The sequence below is a fragment of the Dipodomys merriami genome, unplaced genomic scaffold, assembly GCF_024711535.1.
Source record: "Dipodomys merriami isolate MVZ:Mamm:240054 unplaced genomic scaffold, mDipMer1.0.p SCAF_90, whole genome shotgun sequence".
NCBI classification, from domain to species: Eukaryota; Metazoa; Chordata; class Mammalia; order Rodentia; family Heteromyidae; genus Dipodomys; species Dipodomys merriami.
This window is the reverse complement of record NW_027206513.1, coordinates 3,094,258-3,115,204: the sequence shown is the minus strand read 5'-3', so window position 1 is coordinate 3,115,204 and position 20,947 is coordinate 3,094,258.

Below are 20,947 nucleotides of genomic sequence, written 5' to 3'. Positions count from 1 at the left end.
TAAGTCGAAGAGTCATAACAAATAAACCACATAACCAGGTTACACTGAATCCCACTGCAGAAGCATAGAGTGCCAAGGATATTATTAGGTCTACAAACACGATTGGAATTTAGATGGGAAATTAAGGGAAAGTGATATCTCAGTGTAAACCTAGGAAGTTGATAACTCTACTGTGGTAATGTAAGAGAATGCACCTGTTCTTGGGAATATTCACTGAAGGATTGGGGGTAAAGGTCATAACATGTGTCCCTCAATTCTAAATGGTTCAGAAGAAGCGATTGTGCAAACTCACATACAAACATACATAGGTATGTATGCACATACAGGGTCAGGGACAAATGGTTAAAGCAAGTGGAACAAAATGTTAGCAATAAGTAAATCTTGGTAAAAAGATATAAGGATATTCTCTACTACATTTATAACTTTTCATTAACTTAAAAGTATTCCAATTTTTTTAATTTAAAGAGGATGTGTGTTAAAAGATACTCAGCTCTACACCTTCATCACTGTACTGTACTAGATCTCTTTTCTCCCTCTTACCTTCTGAGTTTTCAATGTGGCTCCTCTTCTCTATTAAAAGCAGGAGATGGAAAGAGACCAACCTGCCAACATGAATTTACATCTGTTTCTTTATATGTCTGTGCAAGGTCAAGAATGTGAAGACTATGGACTCATTGCTGCCTGTATGCAGAAAGATGGCTAAAACAGAAGTGCTGGGCAGAATGGAAGCCAGGTAGAGGTGGGGGCAGCTATAGTAGCATGGAAACTCACATCCGGTGGCTGGAAATAGTTTCTGGATCCTTGAACTTGAAGAAACCTTTTGAGGAGACTTGAAACATCCCCCTAGAATCTGTCCTGAGGACAATTAACATGGGAAGATTAACGCAGGAACCCAGGTGATACACCGGGAAGTCTTCTAAACAGGGAAGTATCTTAGATGAGGTCTCTAGGGAAATGTAGTTCTATTAGTTTAGAAAAGAACCTTACATAGCCAGCAATGAACTCAGTGCTAAGAGATAGAAAACAAATTAAAAAATAAAGAAACAAAGGTCTATCAAAGGATGGCGAGGCCTTCAGATCTAGCCAGGCTATTGGGCCAGTGGCCTTCCTCCCTCTGATGTGGCCACATCAGAGTCCTGGAGTAGATGGGAAGAAACTAGGACCAGATGGTAACTAGAGGGTAAATATCACTTGCTGGGAAGGGACTGAGACTAAGTCAAGGCCATGCCATAGAGCACTATGTTCTAGAAACAATTCTACCCCTCCCAGGGCAAAGGCTGCTGCCTCCTTAGAGAGCAATCACAGAGAAATTCAAGGTGAAAGATTAGGAAACTCCCACAAAACTTTTCTCTCCTTCCTTCTAAACAGTGGAAATTGCTGGGACATTTTGACTGGAGTGCAAATGTGTATGTGAACATTAGTATGGGACAGAGGTGTTAGGGTCTGCATACATATGTGAGCAAGGTTAGACATGAGTGTGCAGAGAAGCAAATTAGATCCAGACTTGGCAGAGGGCATGTCAGTTACTGAGCTCTGAGTCAAAGCTGGAGCTGTCAAAAGCCAGTAGCTCTGAAGAGGAGTAGCAAAGAGGAGCAGAGGACAGCGCATACTAGCTGCCCGGAAAGAGCACAGGTTGGGGGTGGATGAATCAGGGGCCAAAGACACGTGCTCGCTCTCTCTCTCTTTCTCTCTCTCTCTCTTTCTCTCTCTCACACACACACCAGCCATGTCATCAAAGCAAGATGCCTCCTTCAGGTAAAACCAATCCCAGAGAACGTAAAGCATAATTTATCCCAAAGTAGAAAACCACTGAAGTCCACAGCTGAGCATCTGTCAGCCCAACCTGGTTTGGGAGCTCCAGGGAAGAATCTAAGGATTGTAGATAGTAGAAGGCAAGAGACTGTTTCCATACCATGGGGTTCCTTCCTGTCATTTTCTGGGTTAATTACTTCATACTTAAGCTCCTCACCTCCCAGCCTCTTCCTTCTTCAAATTCCCCAATTCCTTATTAAGCAAATAATACCCTGGTCTGCCATTCTTTCACACTGCCCAATCCATTTATTCCAGTTTCACATATCCTGCTTGGGCCACTACAGTCATTCTTTAGCAGCTCTCACTCATGGTTTCCACTCACAAGCTAGGGAGCATGGAGCCAAGGAAAACAGGAGTTATAGATCAACAATCCCTAATCTGAAACTTTGGCATCAATGTGTTTCAAAATTCAGCATTTGCTAAGTGTAAGGGCAGTGTGATTTACTGTTTGTATACATGATCACACTCTTGACTTGGGGCAGACACTCTTAATCAAACACATTGACATTCCTGCCTTCAATAGATTCATTCATACAAAGTGGGCACAGAAAGGCAATAAAAAAACACCATGCATGGGGTTGGGAAGGTGACTCATTGGTAGAGCGCTTGACTTGCATGCCTGAGGCCCTGGGTTCGATTCCTCAGCACCACATAAGCAAAAAGAAAAAAGCCAGAAGTGGCACTGTGGCTCAAGTGGTAGAGCACTAGCCTTGAGCTGAAGAGCTGAGGGACAGCGCCCAGGCCCAGAGTTCAGGCCCACAACCGGACCAAAAAAGAAAAAGAAAAAGAAAAAGAAACATCATGCAGGGCTAACAGGCTGATCACCAAAATGAGCTTGGAACGGTCTCAGTGTTTGGATCTAGGGATTGACAATGAGGGATGTGGCATCGGCTTATAAACATCTGTGGAGGCTAAAGACCAAGCAGCAAAAACTGAGGGAAAGATGAGGTAGAGGTGGAGACAGGAGAGGATTCAGCAAAGGAGGCTGAGAGAGAGCAGGTAGGAGTGCAGGGAAGAAGTAGGAGAAAGGCTATCCAGAATCCCGGAGACCGGGCAAGCACAGTAGAAATGTTGCCTTTGGCAACAGTGGGTCATCAGTGATGAGAAGGGACAGGAAATGAGGGGGAAGCAGAGGACAGGGAAGTAGAAGCAACCTCTTCTTACAGGACTCTTGACCAAGGAAAAAGAAAATGGAGAGCAAGAAACATGACAGGTCCATGGGACTGAAGGCTTCAGTGAGTAATCACAAGGCTAAAGAAAAGTCACCAGGTTAACAAAGACAGTGTTTCTCTACCAAATACAGGTATAATAATATTAATGGCATCTTCATTCAGCATCATCCCAAACTGGAAAAAACACAAATGTCCATCAGGACCAGCATTAAAAATCTGCTTCCTTCAGTAATGAGTGCATATTACAGAAATAATCTTAGGCACAAGAATGTACTGTAGTACATTATGGCCCAACTGAAAAGAATGAAAAATGATTTGATTTTAGGTCTAAAATGTGGAACACACTAGAAAATGACAAAGTTGAAGGTGTCCTGTGCTACAGAGCTAAGGCAGATCCAGGGACTGTGATGAACTTTGAAGATGAAGGGACATAGAGCTCACTCTATAGCTTGCATGGATGATGGGAAAATGGAGGGTACTATAATGTATTTTCCAGATTTCCTTTCCCTGACTGTCCTCAGGTCTTCCCTGACTCCCTTTTAGCTTCCTCTCTCCAAGATTGTGAATGCTTACATACCTACATGCACAGCGCACACCTTACAAGGGTCGACCTGAATACAGGTTGCATACAGGAATATAAAAGGACTAGACCAAGAGATGTCATGACTCTCTACATCCCAGACATTGCTGTAGGGTTGAACTGTCTGTGCCAGGCTCTTCTTCCTCTCAGGATGAAGCTCTGCTGATACTCATGCAAATCCATCTTCTGAGAATTCTCCACCCCACACCTGCTCACAAGTCACTTTAGGACCTGAACATAAATGATTCAGGATATACCAGGAAGACCATAGGGAACAACGAATAATAAGTGCCTGACCCAGTAGAATTATGAATTCATGAATTACTACCATCCCCAAATGGTTAAAACATTCACTTCTCATGCCTTCATTTTTCCCTTCAATAAAACAGTCATGTCTGAATTAATTTTTAAAGAAGACTTGTTAGGAATGAGGGTGGCAGCTCCATTGGGTGACAGTTGACAAATTTCTCAAATTCACACTAAGCAGAAGGCAGGCAGAGGCACAATCCATGTCTGCCTGTGACAGCCTCAGAAGACCTGCAAGGTACATATCCTCTGACTTCTGGGCAGCACAGGCTTAGTCCTGTGCAGAGATTCTAGGTCAACAGGAGAGTGACCTAATTAAATACACAGGCTTATTCTTAGACAAAGAGTCCCAATTAAGGCCCCTGGACAGCCACAGCATACAGGCACAGTCTTAGAGGTGACCGAATGATTTTTACTTTGAAATAGCATTTACTTATTTCTGATTATAAAAGTAGTACATATTCACCATTTTTTTTAAATGTAGACTGTGCAAAAAAGAAAATGTTGACTAAAAACAACCACTATTAATATTATTTCTTCCTGGTCTCTTTTTATACATATTTACACATTTGAATACTAAGGGACATGCTTGTCCACATAATGTAAGTGAAAAAGATGCAAAATTACAAACTGCATAATCCCAATTTTGTCCAATGAATAGGACTATCATATATCTACTTCTGTATCCTGTTTATTTCACTCAGTATTAAAGTACAACTACTTCCCCTATGTGTATTCAGCTACCTGATTTTTATTTTTATTTTTATTTTTGTTGGTCGTAAAGTTTGAACTCAAGGCCTATGCATTGTCCCTGAGTTCTTCTGTTTAAGGCTAACACTCTGCCACTTTGAGCTACAGCGCCAGTTCCAGTTTTCTGGTGGTTAATTGGAGAAAAGAGTCTCACAGTCCTTTCTCCCTCAGCTTACTTTGAACCATGATCCTCAGACCTCAGCTTCCTGAGTAGCTAGGATTACAGTGGTGCGCAGCATAATTTTTTATTACTTCGTGATATCTATTATAGAATAATGTATAAAGTATTTCTCTGTGAGGGGATTCTAGGTGGTTCTAGTTTGTTTTAATAACTCACTCATGAAACTCTCTATTCTTCAGCTACACTTTAAATAAAAATTGTTTAGAACTCTTGTCATTCACTGCCAATTGGCTTTCCAAACGTTCCCTGCCCCTGGTATTGCTACTAGTGAAGTGAGCAGAATTGTAACATGTGGCTTATCTTGATTCCTACAATAGTCTAAGCATTTATTAACTAGTGATATATCCAGACCAAATGCAGAGGTCACCTGGTCCTCAAACTCATCTCCTTTGACCCATCTGGGACTTTGTGAGTAGGCATAGCCCTGTTTCTCAGCATTAATTAGGTATCATAAGGTTACCCAAGATTTGTGTGTGTGTGTGTGTGTGTGTGTGTGTGTGTGTGTGTGTTTGCGCGCGCGCATGCACGTGCACGCTCACGCATGGCATTCTGCTGCTGGTGCTTGAATTCAAGGCCTGGGTGCAGCTCCTTAACTTTTTCTCTCAAGGCTACTACATGAGCCATTGGTCCACTTCCAGATTTTTGGTGGTTAATTGGAGATAAGAGTCTCACAAACTGTCCTGCTGGCTTCAAACCATTAATACGCATATCTCAACCTGCTGAGTAGCTAGGATTATAGGCCACTGACATCTGGTTTAATCCCAGGATTATAACAAGTAAAATTTGTCACCCACATTACTCATGCTTTTACTACATGGCGTTTTATTCTGAGGCCCAAACTTAGAAGCAGCCCAGTCCCTACCCTTATTCTCACCATAAAGTTCAAAGGCACAAGGTCTTATATTGACCATTAGAGTTTTATCACTCTACTATCTTCCCATTGGTTTACGGAGGTCACATGGCCAAGCCTGTATCCAATGAGAGAAGGGAATACACTTCTTATACAGAGGTGCTACAGGTCACATGGTGGAGGGTGATACAGGACAATGCTAAAGAGCAGACAGATAATAGCTGGGAACAAGAACACAACCAACCAGATCTATGAGCTGTCAGAAATAATGCCATGTGTTCACCATCACATGTGGCTCTAAAGTTGACATTAGAGAGATGACGACCAGAACTTTTCTTCATAATGGAAAATTCTATGCCCTAGAAGCATTCTCCAGTGACTGGTGAAAGGAATTATCTAGATTTCCCTTTTATGAAAATAAAAGAAAATTCAGGCTAAGTAGTGGTATCTCATACCTGTAATCCTAGCTATTAAGGAGGCTGAGATCTGAAGATCATGGTTCAAAACCAGCCTAGGCAGAAAAGTTCCTGAGATCCTGGTCTCCAATTAACTGTCAAAACAGCCAGAAGTGGAACTGTGGTTCAAGGGATATAATGCCAGCCTTCAGCAAAAATGTTTAGGGACAGTGCCCCAGGACCAGCACAAAAAATAAGGAAAAATAGAGAAAAGGAAGGATGGAAGGGAGGGAGGGAGGGAAAGAGGAAGGGAGGGAGGGAGAGGAGGAAGGGAGGGAGGGAGAGAAGGAAGGGAGGGAGGGAGAGAAGGAAGGAAGGAAGGAAGGAAGGAAGGAAGGAAGGAAGGAAGGAAGGAAGGAAGGAAGGAAGGAAGGAAGGAAAGAAAGAAAAGAGCTGGGTGTGTTATCTCACATCTATAAGAAAATATAGGTTAGGAACTGGTGACTCACACCTGTAATCCTAGCTACTTACTAAGGAGACTGAGATCTAAGGATCATAGTTCAAAGTTATCCCAGGAAGAAAATGGCATGAGACTTTTATCTCCATTTTAAAAAGTCAGATGGGTAAACTAGGCACTGGTAGCTTATTCCTGTAATCCTATCACCTCAGGAGGCTGGGATCTGAAGACTTGCAATTCAAAGCCAGTAGGGGCAGGAAAATCTGTGAGATGGTTATCTCCAAGTTACCAGCAAAAAGTCAGGAGTAGAGCTGTGGCTCAGGTAGAGCACTAGCCTTGAGCACAAAAGCTCAGGGACAGAGCCGAGGCCCTGAGTTTAAACCCTATCTCTCTCTGTCTCTGTCTCTGTCTCTGTCTCTGTCTCTGTCTCTGTCTCTGTCTCTGTCTCTGTCTCTCTCTCTCTCTCTCTCTCTCTCTCACACACACACACACACACACACACACACACACACACACAAAGTCAAAAGTGGAGCTGTGGCTCAATTGGTAGAATGCTAGCTTTGAGTGAAAAAGCCAAGCAAGAACATAAGGCTGTGAGGTCAAGCCCCGGTGTTGACATGCTTACTATTGTTCTTTCTCATTCATAATGTCACACAACGTCTGCTTATTCTTCCTCCATTGTTTCCACATCAAGACATGCCTGATTCTAAAGACTGAGAAAGCAGATTCCAGAAAACACTGGAACAAATACCAGCAATGACAAAGCAAAAACTCATACTCCAACAGACCAAGCTACTTCATATGGGTATACAGAAAATGCTCCCTCACCACCTTCCAAATAAGCCCTTCTGAGAAGAGTGAGATCAAAATATAGGACTGAACAACTCTTGAGTTGAGTCAGAAGTCTCAGCCCAGGAGGGAAGGAGGGAGAAGGAGAAGACCAAGGGAGAGCATCAACACAACAAAGAAATCCAACTCTGGGTGAGAACCATGGTGTCCCCAAGATAAAGCATTCTCTACATGGGTTGCTGCTGAGCCATTTACTCCTGCTCCAACTCTTTAGCAGAGTGTCCTTCACACATCATGCCTATATGAGCAGTTCCCTTTGCAGAACTCTAAAGGGCTGGCACTTAACATCTAAATACAAGGAATGGAGATAGTACCTGTGGGAATAGAGTGAAGTCAGAGATAACACAATCCATGGGGATATATAATAGTGATCCTGGGAATACTTGAAGTTTCTAGAAGGCGTGGGATTTGGAGTTGAAGTTATACTGTTGTCTAGATAAGCTATGGTTTGTTTGCATGAACTGTCCCCAGTCCATAGGACTTTTGAGAAGTGGTAGAAGCTTTAAGAGATGAGACTTAGCTGAAGGTCTTCTGGCCTTTGGAAGGAGTACCCCTGAGGGAGATATTGGCATACATATCACCTGTCTTGTCCAATACTAAATCCACAGTCACTATACTAGCTGGCACATTTTAGATGTTTATTAAGGATTCAAGATGTAATTCAATGCATCACACTGCCAGGAGGTAAGCCTTACTTGAGGACAAGGAAAAATGGGTTCAGGCTTTTGTAAGTGAAGTTTTTAAAACACTTATATATAATTTTAAAGTGATGAATTAAAAACTACTGATCTAGAAAGATAATGTCAGGAGAATGCAAAGACAAGCCATAGACTAGTAGAAATAATTGCAAAAGACTCATCTGATAAAGGATGAACTCTTAGAACATAACAGTAAGAAAATAAACAACACAGCCAAGTGCTGGTGGCTCACACCTGTAATCCTAGCTACTCAGGAGGCTGAGATCTAAGGACTGCAGTTCAAAACCAACCAAGGCAGGAAAAGACCATGAGACTCCTATCTCCAATAAACAACTAGAAAACCAGAAGTGGTCCTGTGGCTAAAGTAGTAGAGCTCTAAGTCTTGAGCTGAAGAGCTATGAGACAGTGCCCAGGCCCAGAGTTCAAGACTCATGACCAACAAAAAAAAAGAAAAGAAACAACTCAATTTAAAAGCTGGCAAAAGACTTTATCAGACATCTCACCAAAGAATGGAATTGCAGTTAAAACAATGAGATACTTCTAAGAATAGTGATACATACCTGTAATCCCAGCTTCTCCAGAGGCCAAGGTAGAAGGACCATAGTCCTATGTCAGCTTATGGGGAAAGCATAAGATCTTATCTGAAAAACAAGCTAAAAGTAAAGTTGGGGCATGGCTCAACTAATGGAGTGCTGGCCTAGCAAGTTCAAGGCTCTTGATTCTTAAAAAAAAATGTAAGTGAGATACTATGGCATACATATTAAAATGACTAAAATCTAAAACACTAGAAAATGCTGGTGAAGATGAGGAACAGCTGGAATTCACATTCACTCCTGATAAGATTAAAAAATAGGAAATCATTTTGGAAAACATGGCCATTTCTTCCCAAACAGAATCTATTCATACTATATGATTTAGCAGAGGTACTCTTTCATTTCTATTCAGATAAACTTACAGCCCCATAAAAACTTGCACATAGATGATTACAGCAGTTTTATTCACAATTGGCAAAAATTGGAATCAACTGGAGTATCTGTCAATAGAGTATACAAACTGTGGCATCGCTAGACAATGAACTATTATTTAATCATCAAGTCAGGGAAAGACAAGGAAAACCTGATGTGTGTATCACTAAGTCAAAGAAGGCAGGCAGAAAAGGCTGCATGTTGCAACACTCCAATTGTCTGACATTCTACAAAAGGCAAAACAATGCAGATATCAAAGAGATCAATGGCGACTAGAACGAGAGGGAAGAAGGGAGAGTAAGAAGAGCCCAAAGGACTTAAGGAAGTGAAACGATTCCGCAATGGTTGTGGATATATGTAGCAAATGTGCTCAAACCCATAAAAACCATCCAGAGTTTACATCAGAGTATAAACTAAAGACTGTGTATTATAATTCTGTGCCAATATAGGCTCATCAATTATAACAAGTACAGCAAGTGGTATGTGCAGATACAGTGACCAATCTGTGTAACTATATAACTGCATAATGGTCAACTATGCAACAGTAACTGGGTGCTGGATGAGACACTGTGGGATGACAGAGTTTATGGGAATCTCCTATACTTTCCTTTCAGTTTCGGAATGAACCTGAAACTGGTTTCAAAACACAATTTACTAATTTTTAAAAGGCTGTAAGGACTATATTAAAGTAGAAATAATAAAAGACCATGAACAAGAAAAAAAAGCAAGCTGGTTACCTGTAATCATGCCTGTAATCCTGGCTGAGATCTAAGGATCACAGTTTAAAGCCACCCGGGCAAGAAAGTCCATGAGACTCTTATCTCCAATTAATCAGAAAAAAATGCTAGAAGTGGAGTTGTGGCTCAAATAGTACAGCACTAGTCTTGAGCACAAAAGTTCAGGGAAAGCACCCAGGACCAAACCTCAGGACCAGCACACACACAAAAAAAAATTATATTTGGCTTTTGCTTCAGCATTCCCTATCCCCCAAAACAATATTCTAGGTGGTTGGTAGGATTGGCGAAATGTTACTAATTATTGAAACAGTGTGTTCACTAAATTTTCAAAGCCAATTTTTTTTAATACTTGCAAAAAGAAATTACTTGGAGAAGAAAGTTACAAATGAGCAGGCAGACTAAAAGGCTATGTGAGCCTCTGGCACCAGACTGCCATTTGTTTTCAGTATGAATCCAGTTCTGTAAGTCTCTAAGTAGGACAATATAATTCCAGAACACATGTGTAGAACAAGTCAGCATTCCCAGCTTTGTCCTCGGAGAGGACCTGGGGTGCTCAGATCTGGGTTTCTCAATACCATTCTACAATAAAGGATCCAGAGATCCTTGGAGAAGTAGAGAAAGAGAAAAATGCAAATGAGCAGGAAGCATTCTGTGCTACTAGAGAGTTAAGAGTACTAAAAAAGTTTTTTAACAAAAATGAGTGGAAGGATATTAAAAGAACTCAACTCAGCTACAAATCTCCTTTAAACTAAAATAAACTAACGAAAGTATGAGTTTATAACCCAACAACCCAAATAAATATCCACAAATTCATGCTGACATAATGACTTAAATAGATAAATAAGGATTACTCTTCCTTACAGAAGAATTCTGATTAATACCTATACGTTATGAGTGAAATGGGGGGAATACTCATTAGAAATCCAGTCCCTCACTTACTTTGATGTTCAGCTATCATTATCAGGAAATTATTAGCATGTTTTTTAAAAGAGAGTCCTAGGGTCTGGGAAAGTGGTAGAGTGCTTGCCTTTCATGCATGAGGCTGTAGGTTCCATTCCTCAGCACTACATAAGCAGGGGGGAAAAAAAGCTGGAAGTAGCACTGTGGCTCAAGTGGTAGAGCGCTAGCCTTAAGCTGAAGAGCTGAGGGACAGTGCCCAGGCTCAGAGTTCAGGCCCAAGACAGACAAAAAAAAGGGGAGGGGGGGTCCTACATTTCATTTTACAAAGTCTTTGCTTCACAAATTATGAGCTGGTCCTGTTTGTAGCAATTGCCATGGATGGATGCTAAAAATAAAGCATGAATATTTAAGGAATCCTAAGATATTTTCATGCTCTCCAAGTATCTTTTCCAATGTATATTTATATATCAATTTTAAGTAAGGAAAGTAGGAACCTTATTGTGGAGAAATTAGGCAAACACTATCTTAACAAAGTGATCAAAGTTAATATCATGTGGCCCAATACAGAACAGAGAAAAGACACATCGCTCCAGGGTTCTTTCCAAATAAATAAATAAATAACTTTTACCCAATCAACAAGGACCTTCTACAAAATACTTAACTGTCTCTGCTAAGAACTGTCATAGTCAGGAAAGACAGGACTGTGAAACTGTCACCAAGAGGAGATTAAGGCCCCTAAACGCAAAACAAAATCCTTGAGTAACACATGAAGGAAGCCCAAGCAAAGTCTAGATGTAGCTTAATAAACAGCTCTGAGTCAATTTTAATTTTCTGATTCCAATTCTTCAACCATAACCATGAAGAACACTAGGAAAATTGAAGAAAAGGCACAAGGGAATTGTCTGTACTATCTTCTTAATCTTCAAGTCTAAAATTCTTTTAAAATTTAAAATCATTAACGTAATTGGCACTTAAAAGCAATGAGAAAATAAGACTATAAACATACTCAAGTATGGTGGCACATGTCTGTATCCCAGTACTCAGGAGGCTGAGACAAGAGGATTACAAAAATCAAGACCAGCCTAGGCTAGTTAATCACCCTGCCAAAAACAAACAAACAAACAAATAGATGAATAGATCCAAAAGCATGTGGTTCCTATACACAATGGAATTTTACACAGCTATTAGAAATAATAATATTATGTCATTTGTAGGGAAATAGATGAATCTAGAACAAACCAAGCTCAGAGACACAAATGGTGCATGTTTCCTCATTTGCAGAAGCTAGATCTGAAGTAAACTGTGACATGATAACTTATACAGAACTCTAGGCAAAGTAGTACATTCTTAGGTGAGGAACACAAAGGTGCAATGGCTATGTACATCTGATTATATAACATAACATTTATTTAAGTGAACTCCAGTAAATGGAAACAAAAGGGTTTTTCTGTTTCTGTTTTTTCTTTTCATTTTCTTTTTCTATTATTTTTTCTTTCCATATATATTTTTATTGTAAAAATACTGTACAGAGGGGTTACGGTTACATGAGTAGGATAATGAGCACATTTCCTATCAAGCATTGTTACCTCCTCTGTTTTTCCCCTACCATCCCTTCCCTCCCCATCTCCCCAACTCTCCCCCCCACCAATTGTAAAGTTCATTTTCAACATAATATCTTGAACATCTCATTGTTACAATGTGTCAACCTGTGTCCTTATTTCCCCACATTATAGAAATGTATATAGAAGATGCAGAACACCAGAATCAGATACAGTGAAAACAGGGGTTATACTATGGGGAAGAACATACAAAAGAAACAAGAGCCAGGCGCTGGTGGCTCACGCCTGTAATCCTAGCTATCTAGGAGGCTGAGATCTGAGGATGTTGGTTCAAAGCCAGCCTGGGCTGAAAAGTCTGTGAAACTCTTATGCCCAATAAACCACCAGAAAACCGGAAGTGGTGCTGTGGCTCAAAAAAAAAAAAAAAAGAAAAGAAAAGAAAAGAAAAGAAACAAGAGAATCACATAGTGCATTATAAGTATGTTAAAAACAATAGCAAGAGAGAAAAAAACACTTGTGTCCCTGTCTTGATATTCATTTTGCTTAACATCATCTTATATGGTCATATGTTCTGTTTCTGTTTTTGTTTTTGTTTTTATGCTGGTCGTGGCACCTGAACTCTGGGCCTGGGCGCTGTCCCTCAGCTCTTCAGCTTAAGGCTAGCGCTCTACCACTAGAGCCACAGAACCACTTCCAGCTTTTTCTGCTTATGTGGTGCTGAGGAATCAAACCCAGGGCCTCATGCATGCAAGGCAAGCACTCTACCACTGAGCCACCTTCCCAGCCCTATGTTTCTGTTTTTATCATCTTTTCTTTTTGTCTTGTTTATTTATCTGTCTTTGGGAGGTTAATGGAGAGGGGAAGCACAGAAATGGATAGACAAAAGATGAACAAATGCAGCAGTGGCATTCAATAGACACTATGTTGAAAATGAATTGTGTAACTGTAGGTGGGATGGAAGGGAAAAACTGAGAGAGAAAGAGAGGGAAGGGTGACATTGTCCAAAAAAGAAATGTACTCTTTACCTGACTTATGTAACTGCAACCCCTCTGTACATCACCTTTACACTTACAATAAAGAAACAGAAATACACTATAAGCAAAGCCAAAAGAGGTATCACAACTGCAGGGAAGGAGACTTGTAAGTTGTATCACAGACAAAGGCCTAATACATAAAGAACTTTCTAAAAGAAAAAGAAGACAAAAGATCAAATGATGTTTTAAACCACAAATGGCTTTTAATTGTATAAAAAGGCCATCAAACTCACTCATCAGAAAACTGCAAATTAAAGCTACACATACCAATTTTCACCTATTAGATTGGCATCAATCCAACTACTGGATAACATTCAGCTAGTGAGTCTGGAGAAAGGAGATTTCACACATTCTCTGTGAGCGTGTAAATTGGCAAGACCTTTTCAGAAAGGCAGTTTAGTAGCATCTATCAAACTTAAGATAAATCCTCTAATATATAGTTCTTTCCTTTGAGAGACTGATCAGTACAAATGCAAAAAAGACTAACTTGCTTATTGCAACAATGTTTATAACAGCAAAAGTAGGTAGTATATGCCATGGTAAAGAGTTGGTTAAATAAAGTAACACCATTCTCTTCATCATGGAGTGCCTATAGACAGACAGACAGTCAGACACATACACACACACACACACACACACACACACACACACACACACACACGCCCCTATGAGACAGGATGAATTTACAGGAGGAATAGAGAAGAGGGAGAACTGAAAGAGGTTATTAGTCCAAGGATACAAAGTTTCAGTTATGCAATGTGAATAAATTCTAAAGGTGTACTGTGAGCAGAGTGCCCTAATGTTTATAATACTTTATTTATTGTACCCTTGAGAGGATAGGTCTGATGTTAACTGTCTTATCATCAAAAACAAAAAGGAGAAAGAGAGGAAACCTCTAGGGTTATAGCATTAACAGTGATGGTTTCACAAGTGTAGACTTGTCTTCCAACTTATCAAGTTGTATATGTTAAATACACACAACTCTTTCTTTTTTATTATTATTAATGTTTTATTTTAATGTGAAAATATCCTACAAAGGGGTTACAATTACATGAGCAAGGTAATGAGTACATTTCTTATCAAGCATTGTTACCTCCTCCTTTGTTTCCCCTTACCATCCCTGCCCTCCCATCTCCCCAACTACCTCCCTACCCCCCAGGCCTCCATCCCTACCCCCCCCACCAAAATTGTAAAGTTCATTTTTCGACATAGCATCTTGTACATTTCATTGTTGCAATGGGTCCACCTGTATCCCTATTTAAACAATTTGTTTTTTCCCTTCCCCTCCACAAATTATACCAACATCAAATACAGTGAAAACAGCGGTTATACCATGGGGGAGGGACATATAAAGCAACAAAAAATTCATCTTATAAATATGTTAGAAAAATTAAAAATTAAAAAATTAAAAAAAAATAAATATGTTAGAAACAATAGCAAGAAAGAAAAACCATTTGAGTCCTTATCTTGGGGTTCATTTTGCCTACCATCAACTTATCTGACCTTTTCTGCTTGTCTCAGACATATACTAGTTATTGCAAATAAGGGAAACCATGGGACCTATGTTTCTCTGTCAATTAGACTTAATTTTTAAAAAAAAGGATGAGGAAGATTTTCATCTTTTCATAAGAAAATGTTTCCAACATGTGCTGATAACAGAGAAAGATCTAGAAAGACAAAGAGAATGCCATGGAAGTCTATATTTAGTCTATGTTTATATTTGCATAAAGAAGCTGAAAGAATATGTACAAAATACACAGACTTTCTGAGTCAGAAAGGTGGTAAGAGATGAGGGATAAAAGAAAGGAACAAGTTTGTCACAGTACTCTGGTTCTTATTTGGAAATCATGGCACATGCAATGTGTTATCTATTCAAAAGAAGGAAACAAAAATTACAGGGCAATTATCATGAGTGATTATAACCAAAACCAAATTGTACCCTGAGCAGTATAATCATTCCTTAGAATCAAAGATACTGTTTTTTAAATTTGTGTTGACAAGACAAAAATCATGCATAAGACCCAAACATTTAAAAAATAATAATTTAAGTCATATAAACATGCCAACCCTGAATCACCAAAGACAAAAACAGTATAGGTTTTATTTTTATTCTTGTTATGTCATCCTAGGCAAAGCAAAGGTTTTGTTTGTCAGCTTGTTGGATGGAAAGAAGCAAGGAAGGAAGGAAGAAAATGAATGACAAAAGGACAAAGGAGGAAGGAAGAAGGGAGGGTCTACAGGTATTCCAGATTTCACTTGAAAACACCCAAGTGCACAAAAGCCAGTCAATTCATGAACAGCTGCAGCCTCAACTAGAAGCATCCCAAGACCTAGGAGTTCAAAAGAAGGCTCTATTTAGGACTAACTAGAAGTAGAGCACATTTCTAAAGCCTGTTGGACAGGATTTCTCATTAAATAGGGCATCTTTTGTGCTCTTTTTTTGTCATACAGGTCTCCAGGAGACAATGATATATGTATCTCTTAAGGCTTCTTCATTTTACCTATTTACCTGCTACCTATTCACCAGCAGTTGTGGCACTTAGCAGGTGACTTGGAAGTTCACTGGCTCCTTAACCTCTAAGCAATAATTACAGCTGGATAAGAAAAGTTCAGCCCGGCAGTGGTGGCTAGCTACTTAGGAGGCTAAGATCTGATGAACACATTTCAAAGCCAATCCTAACAGGAAAGTCTGTGAGACTTACCTCCAATTAAATGCAAAAACTTGGAAGTGGAGCTGTGGATCAAAAAAGCTAAGAGACAAGTGCCCAGTACCTGAATTTGTTTAAATACCAGTATCTGCTCACAAGAAGAAGAAAGAAGAAGAAGGAGGAAGAGGAGGAGGAAGAGGAGGAGGAGGAGGAGGAGGAGGAGGAGGAGGAGGAGGAGGAGGAGGATGAAGAGGAGGAGGAGGAGGAAGAGGAGGAGGAGGAGGAGGAGGAAGAGGAGGAGGAGGAGAGGAGGAGGAGGAGTAAAAAGAAGAGAAAGAAGGAGGAGAGGAGGAAGAGGAGGAGGAAGAAGAAGAGGAGGAGGAGGAGGAGGAGGAGGAGGAGCAAAAAGAACAAGGGGAGGAGGAGGAGGAGGAGGAGGGGGAGGAGGAAGAGGAAGAAAAAGGAGGAAGAGTGAAAGATTGACCCCCATCCTATTGTCCCAGGCCATACAGACAAAATCTCAAGTATGAGTGAACTTGTGTGAAGTGCAGGCAGGACAATCCACCTAAACCAGCTGTAAACACCAGCTGAAAGGCTTCACCTTCGTTGACCTAGTGGCTTTTTCATTAACCTCTGCCTCCTTGCTCAGACCACCTAGAAAAACCCAGCTTCTGTCCCAGCTCTCTGACACAACCTCCAAACAGGCAGGAAGGTCTGTGCCCCTCGCTGTTCCTCAATAAACAGTCGTCACCTGTTGATGATCGAGTCCAGCCTATTCCTTTTCCATTCTCCTCCATTGCCGACACCTGGGAGAGGAAAAGTGCCAGGACTAACTGAATGCCCTTTGCCGAGGGGCCACCCACCTCCTTGCCGCCTCTCATGGAGGCTTTCTGCTACCTTCCTCCTCCTTCCAAGGCCTTTCTCCATCGGGAGCGCAGAGCCCTCCCAGCTTACTTTGGGCTAAACAGCCACCTGAAAGACCTTGTGGCCTTTGCCTTTGTAAGCCGTGCATGCCTCGTGGACGGCCACCCCATGTGGATTGAGGTATTATTGGCCCCCTGCGTAAACTCAGAAAAGGCATTATCTCTCCCCTATTCTCTCTCTTTCACCTGGTCCCTGGACTTGATCTCCAGGAAGGAGGCTCTTCACCATTTGACCGACTCCACCCACCACCTAAAAGCCTTCAGGACAAGGTAACCAACCCAGTCTGTGGTGCAGGTGCCCCTACACGGACCCGGGACTCCAGGAGTCCCTCCCTTCCAGTCTGTGGGGGTCTCCAGAGACTCCAGGAGTCTCTCCCTTCCTGACCCCCTGACACCCTTTAATTAGGACCTTTGGGGACTCTCTTCTAATTATTGGGATCCATCTGAAGCTGGATAGACTAGGAAAAATGAGGTATGGTCAGCTAACAGCAAGTACAGGATATATTTCTTCATGTACTTCCCTTACGATTAAGGGAACAAAAGTCATTTTGGGGGAAATGAAGCAGGATAACTTATGGAAACTGAGGCCTGGTGTAGGCAACTCAGAAATATGGTATCTAAAAAACTTAGAAATGCTATCTTTTCATGGCAGGTGTAGTTAAAGCAGAGACAAAGCACCTAGCTTTGCATAACTTAAAGCCAGACCCCCTGCCTTTATCCTATAAATACCCAACAGCCCAAGAAGTTGGGTGTCTCTCTGGGTGTCTCCTCGTCTGTGTCTATGTCTGCCTACACTTTATGAGAGTGTGCCCCTGCCCTTCTGTTTGTCTGCTTTTTTTTTTGTCTGTTTGTCTGTTTCCTTGCTTGCTTACTTAATAAAGCTCTGCCAAATTTTCTTACCATCGTGACTTGTCCAGAAATTCTTATTCTGCGATTGAAGTCAAGAACCCTAAGCGAAGAGTTCCTATATTTAAAGGGGAGCTTCACTAAACCTCACCTCTGTCTGATGACAAATCTGTCTGCCAAAGCACCAGAGACGCCTGGAGCAGCAGGACAGACTCCGTAGTCCTACCAAATCGTCTCCCAGAGTCACCCACCCCATTGGCATACCTGCGGTCTAATCTTAAGACTCTGGGCTGACTGATTCACAGTCAAAACAAAAAACCTGACTTGTTTGTCTACTGAAATATGGTCTCACTACCATGGCCACCGCTGGCCTAAATTTAGAACCTTAGGTTTTACTCTTACTGATTTAAACAATTCTCCAATGAAACATTGAGGAGTCTGAGGTCCCCTAAAACCTAAGCCTTTCTCTGACCTCCACTCCAGAGACCTCCCCTTGTTCACCAAGCCCTTCTCTGCCATGAGCCTCCCAATCATCTCCTCTAGAAAAGTAATTCCTTATCTCTCATCCTCTTTTTTCTCCTTCCCCCTCCCTTTCTCTCTTTCTTTTCTTTGATGACCTGCAACACCAAAGATCCTTTTCTCCTTCCTTGCTCTTCTAACTACACTCTTTTTTTGGGGGGGGGGGTCCGGTTGTGGGGCCTGAACTCTGGGCCTGGGCGCTGTCCCTCAGCTCTTCAGCTCAAGGCTGGCGCTCTACCATTTGAGCCACAGTGCCACTTCCGGCTTTTTTCTTATTGCTTATATGGTGCTGAGGAATCGAACCCAGGGCCTCAGGCTTGCAAGGCAAGCACTCTACCACTGAGCCACCTTCCCAGCCCTCTAACTACACTCTTGCTGTTTGTAATTGGTCCATATTTTCTCTAGGCTAAAACTGTCTGTTTCAAGCAAACTCCTCCCACTGACCCCTGTCCCTGTGCCTGCCTGTCTGCCTGCCTGTGTAGTTGACACAAGGTAGGGGTGGGCATAGGCCTCCAAAAGTAAAACAACAAGCTAACAGCCCTGTTAAAAATCCCTCTAAACATCTGGGCGCTGGTGGCTCACGCCTGTAATCCTAGCTACTCAGGAGGCTGAGATCTGAGGATCGTGGTTCAAAGCCAGCCCGGGCAGGAGAGACCGTGAGACTCCTATCTCTAATAAACCACCAGAAAAACCGGAAGTGGTGCTGTAGCTCAAGTGGTAGAGCACACTTGCCTTGAGCTGAAGAGCTGAGGGACAGTGCCCAGGCCCAGAGTTCAAGCCCCATGACCGACCAAAAAAAAAAAATCCCTCTAAACAGGGGCTGGGAAGGTGGCTCAGTGGTAGAGTGCTTGCCTTGCATGCCTGAGGCCCTGGGTTCGATTCCCCAGCACCACATAAGCAATAAGAAAAAAGCTGGAAGTGGTGCTGTGGCTCAAGTGGTAGAGCTCTAGCCTTGAGCTGAAGAGCTGAGGGACAGCGCCCAGGCCCAGAGTTCAGGCCCCATGACAGACCCAAAAAAAAAAAATCCCTCTAAACAAACCCCTCCAAACTTCTATGGCTAATACACCTTCTTCCCTTCCAGACTCTAAATAAATGGGCCTCTGCTCTGGACCTTTCATTAATCTGTCACTGACAGTGGCTGGCTGGCACTCACACTGAGGACATGCTCTCTCTTTTACTGCTCTCTCCCTTTACCACCCCGAAATCCCATAATAGAAACAAACCAGTCCTTTTTCTCTTTGGGACTTAGACAATCACCCAATCCTTTTCTCTTTCCTGAGTCCACTCACTTCAAAATCTGGATTCTTAATTTCTTTTGTAGGAGGCTGCAGGAGAGAAATCCCTCCCTCTCACCTCACTTCCAATAACTCTCTCTATCCAAGTACTCAAACACCCACTTTTCTCAATACCTTCATTATGCCACATCCTCCCTTTAAATGTCTTCAGGTTAAAAGTGTTACCTCTTCTTACAAACCTGTTCAGCCACCCCCTCCCCCAATTCTCTCTACAGGCTGACACCTATGAAGAGACAAAGGCCACATAATGGGTTTTTCTACAACCCCCACTCTTCCACCAACCTTACTCCTCTTCACTCTTCTAGGTGATAAAAACATTCAATTCATATACTAATGCGCCTCATCACCAAAACTGATTTAAAGGTTTTCTGCTCTTATCAATGTTTGTTTAAGCATGGAAATTCTGTTAAATTCTGTTTGTCAAAATTGGCCTTGTATTTTGTTTGATATTGCCTACTTTTCCAACACTGACCTTGTGGTTTTATCATACTGGGCAAAATAATATCACTTTGCCAATGGAATTCCAAAAAATTATGGCTGATTTTCATTGTTTTTAAAACCTAAGCGCGCCTTAAGATTTTTGTATGTGTGCCTGTGTGTGTGAACATGTTCTACATAATCTCATTGTAATACATAAAAACTGTGTAAAAAAGATATCTTCTTCTATTTTTTGGTACTGATATTCACTAAATTTTGTGTTGAAGGATTAATTATCAAATGTGCTGTTTGTTAAAAGGAAACATCTTTATCAAGAGTAGTAGTAAAAAGAATGAGACCTCACTCAGTTCCTAGCCGGCAGTGATGAAAAACACCAGTAAGGAGGTAAGAATTGCCTTAAAATGTTTGTTCAACGTGTTTGTTTCTGTCCTTAGAAAGTTCGAGTATGTAGCAGATGGTATGAGCATGCCTTAAAAGACAGCTTATGAGAAAAGTTGGTATGTAATTGTTGGCTGTGATTTACATTAAAACTAGTATGTCAGGGGCTGGGAAGGTGGCTCAGTGATAGAGCGCTTGCCTTGCATGCATGAGGCCCTGGGTTCGATTCCTCAGCACCACATAAGCAAAAAGAAAAAAGCCGGAAGTGGCGCTGTGGTCAAGTGGTAGAGAGTTAGCCTTGAGCTGAAGAGCTGAGGGACAGAGCCCAGGCCCAGAGTTCAGGCCCCCTCCCCCCAAAAAAAGAAAAGAAACATCCAGTAACATCAACAATAAATGAAAAGAAAAAAAACTAGCATGTCATTCTCTATGTCCATGTAAAGTCAAGTGTCTTTAACCAGTCTGTGTATAAATTTGTAAGCAACTAAGCAGGAAATTTGACAATTCATCCGAGGGACACAGTCTAGCCCAGATCCTGCCTAGACCATCCTACCTCCACCATGGTAGACTCCATCACACACAGCTGATTCCTGGTAAAAGATGGCTTTAGATTTACAAAAACTAAGACTCTTGTGGGATACTCTGTCAACCTTACCCA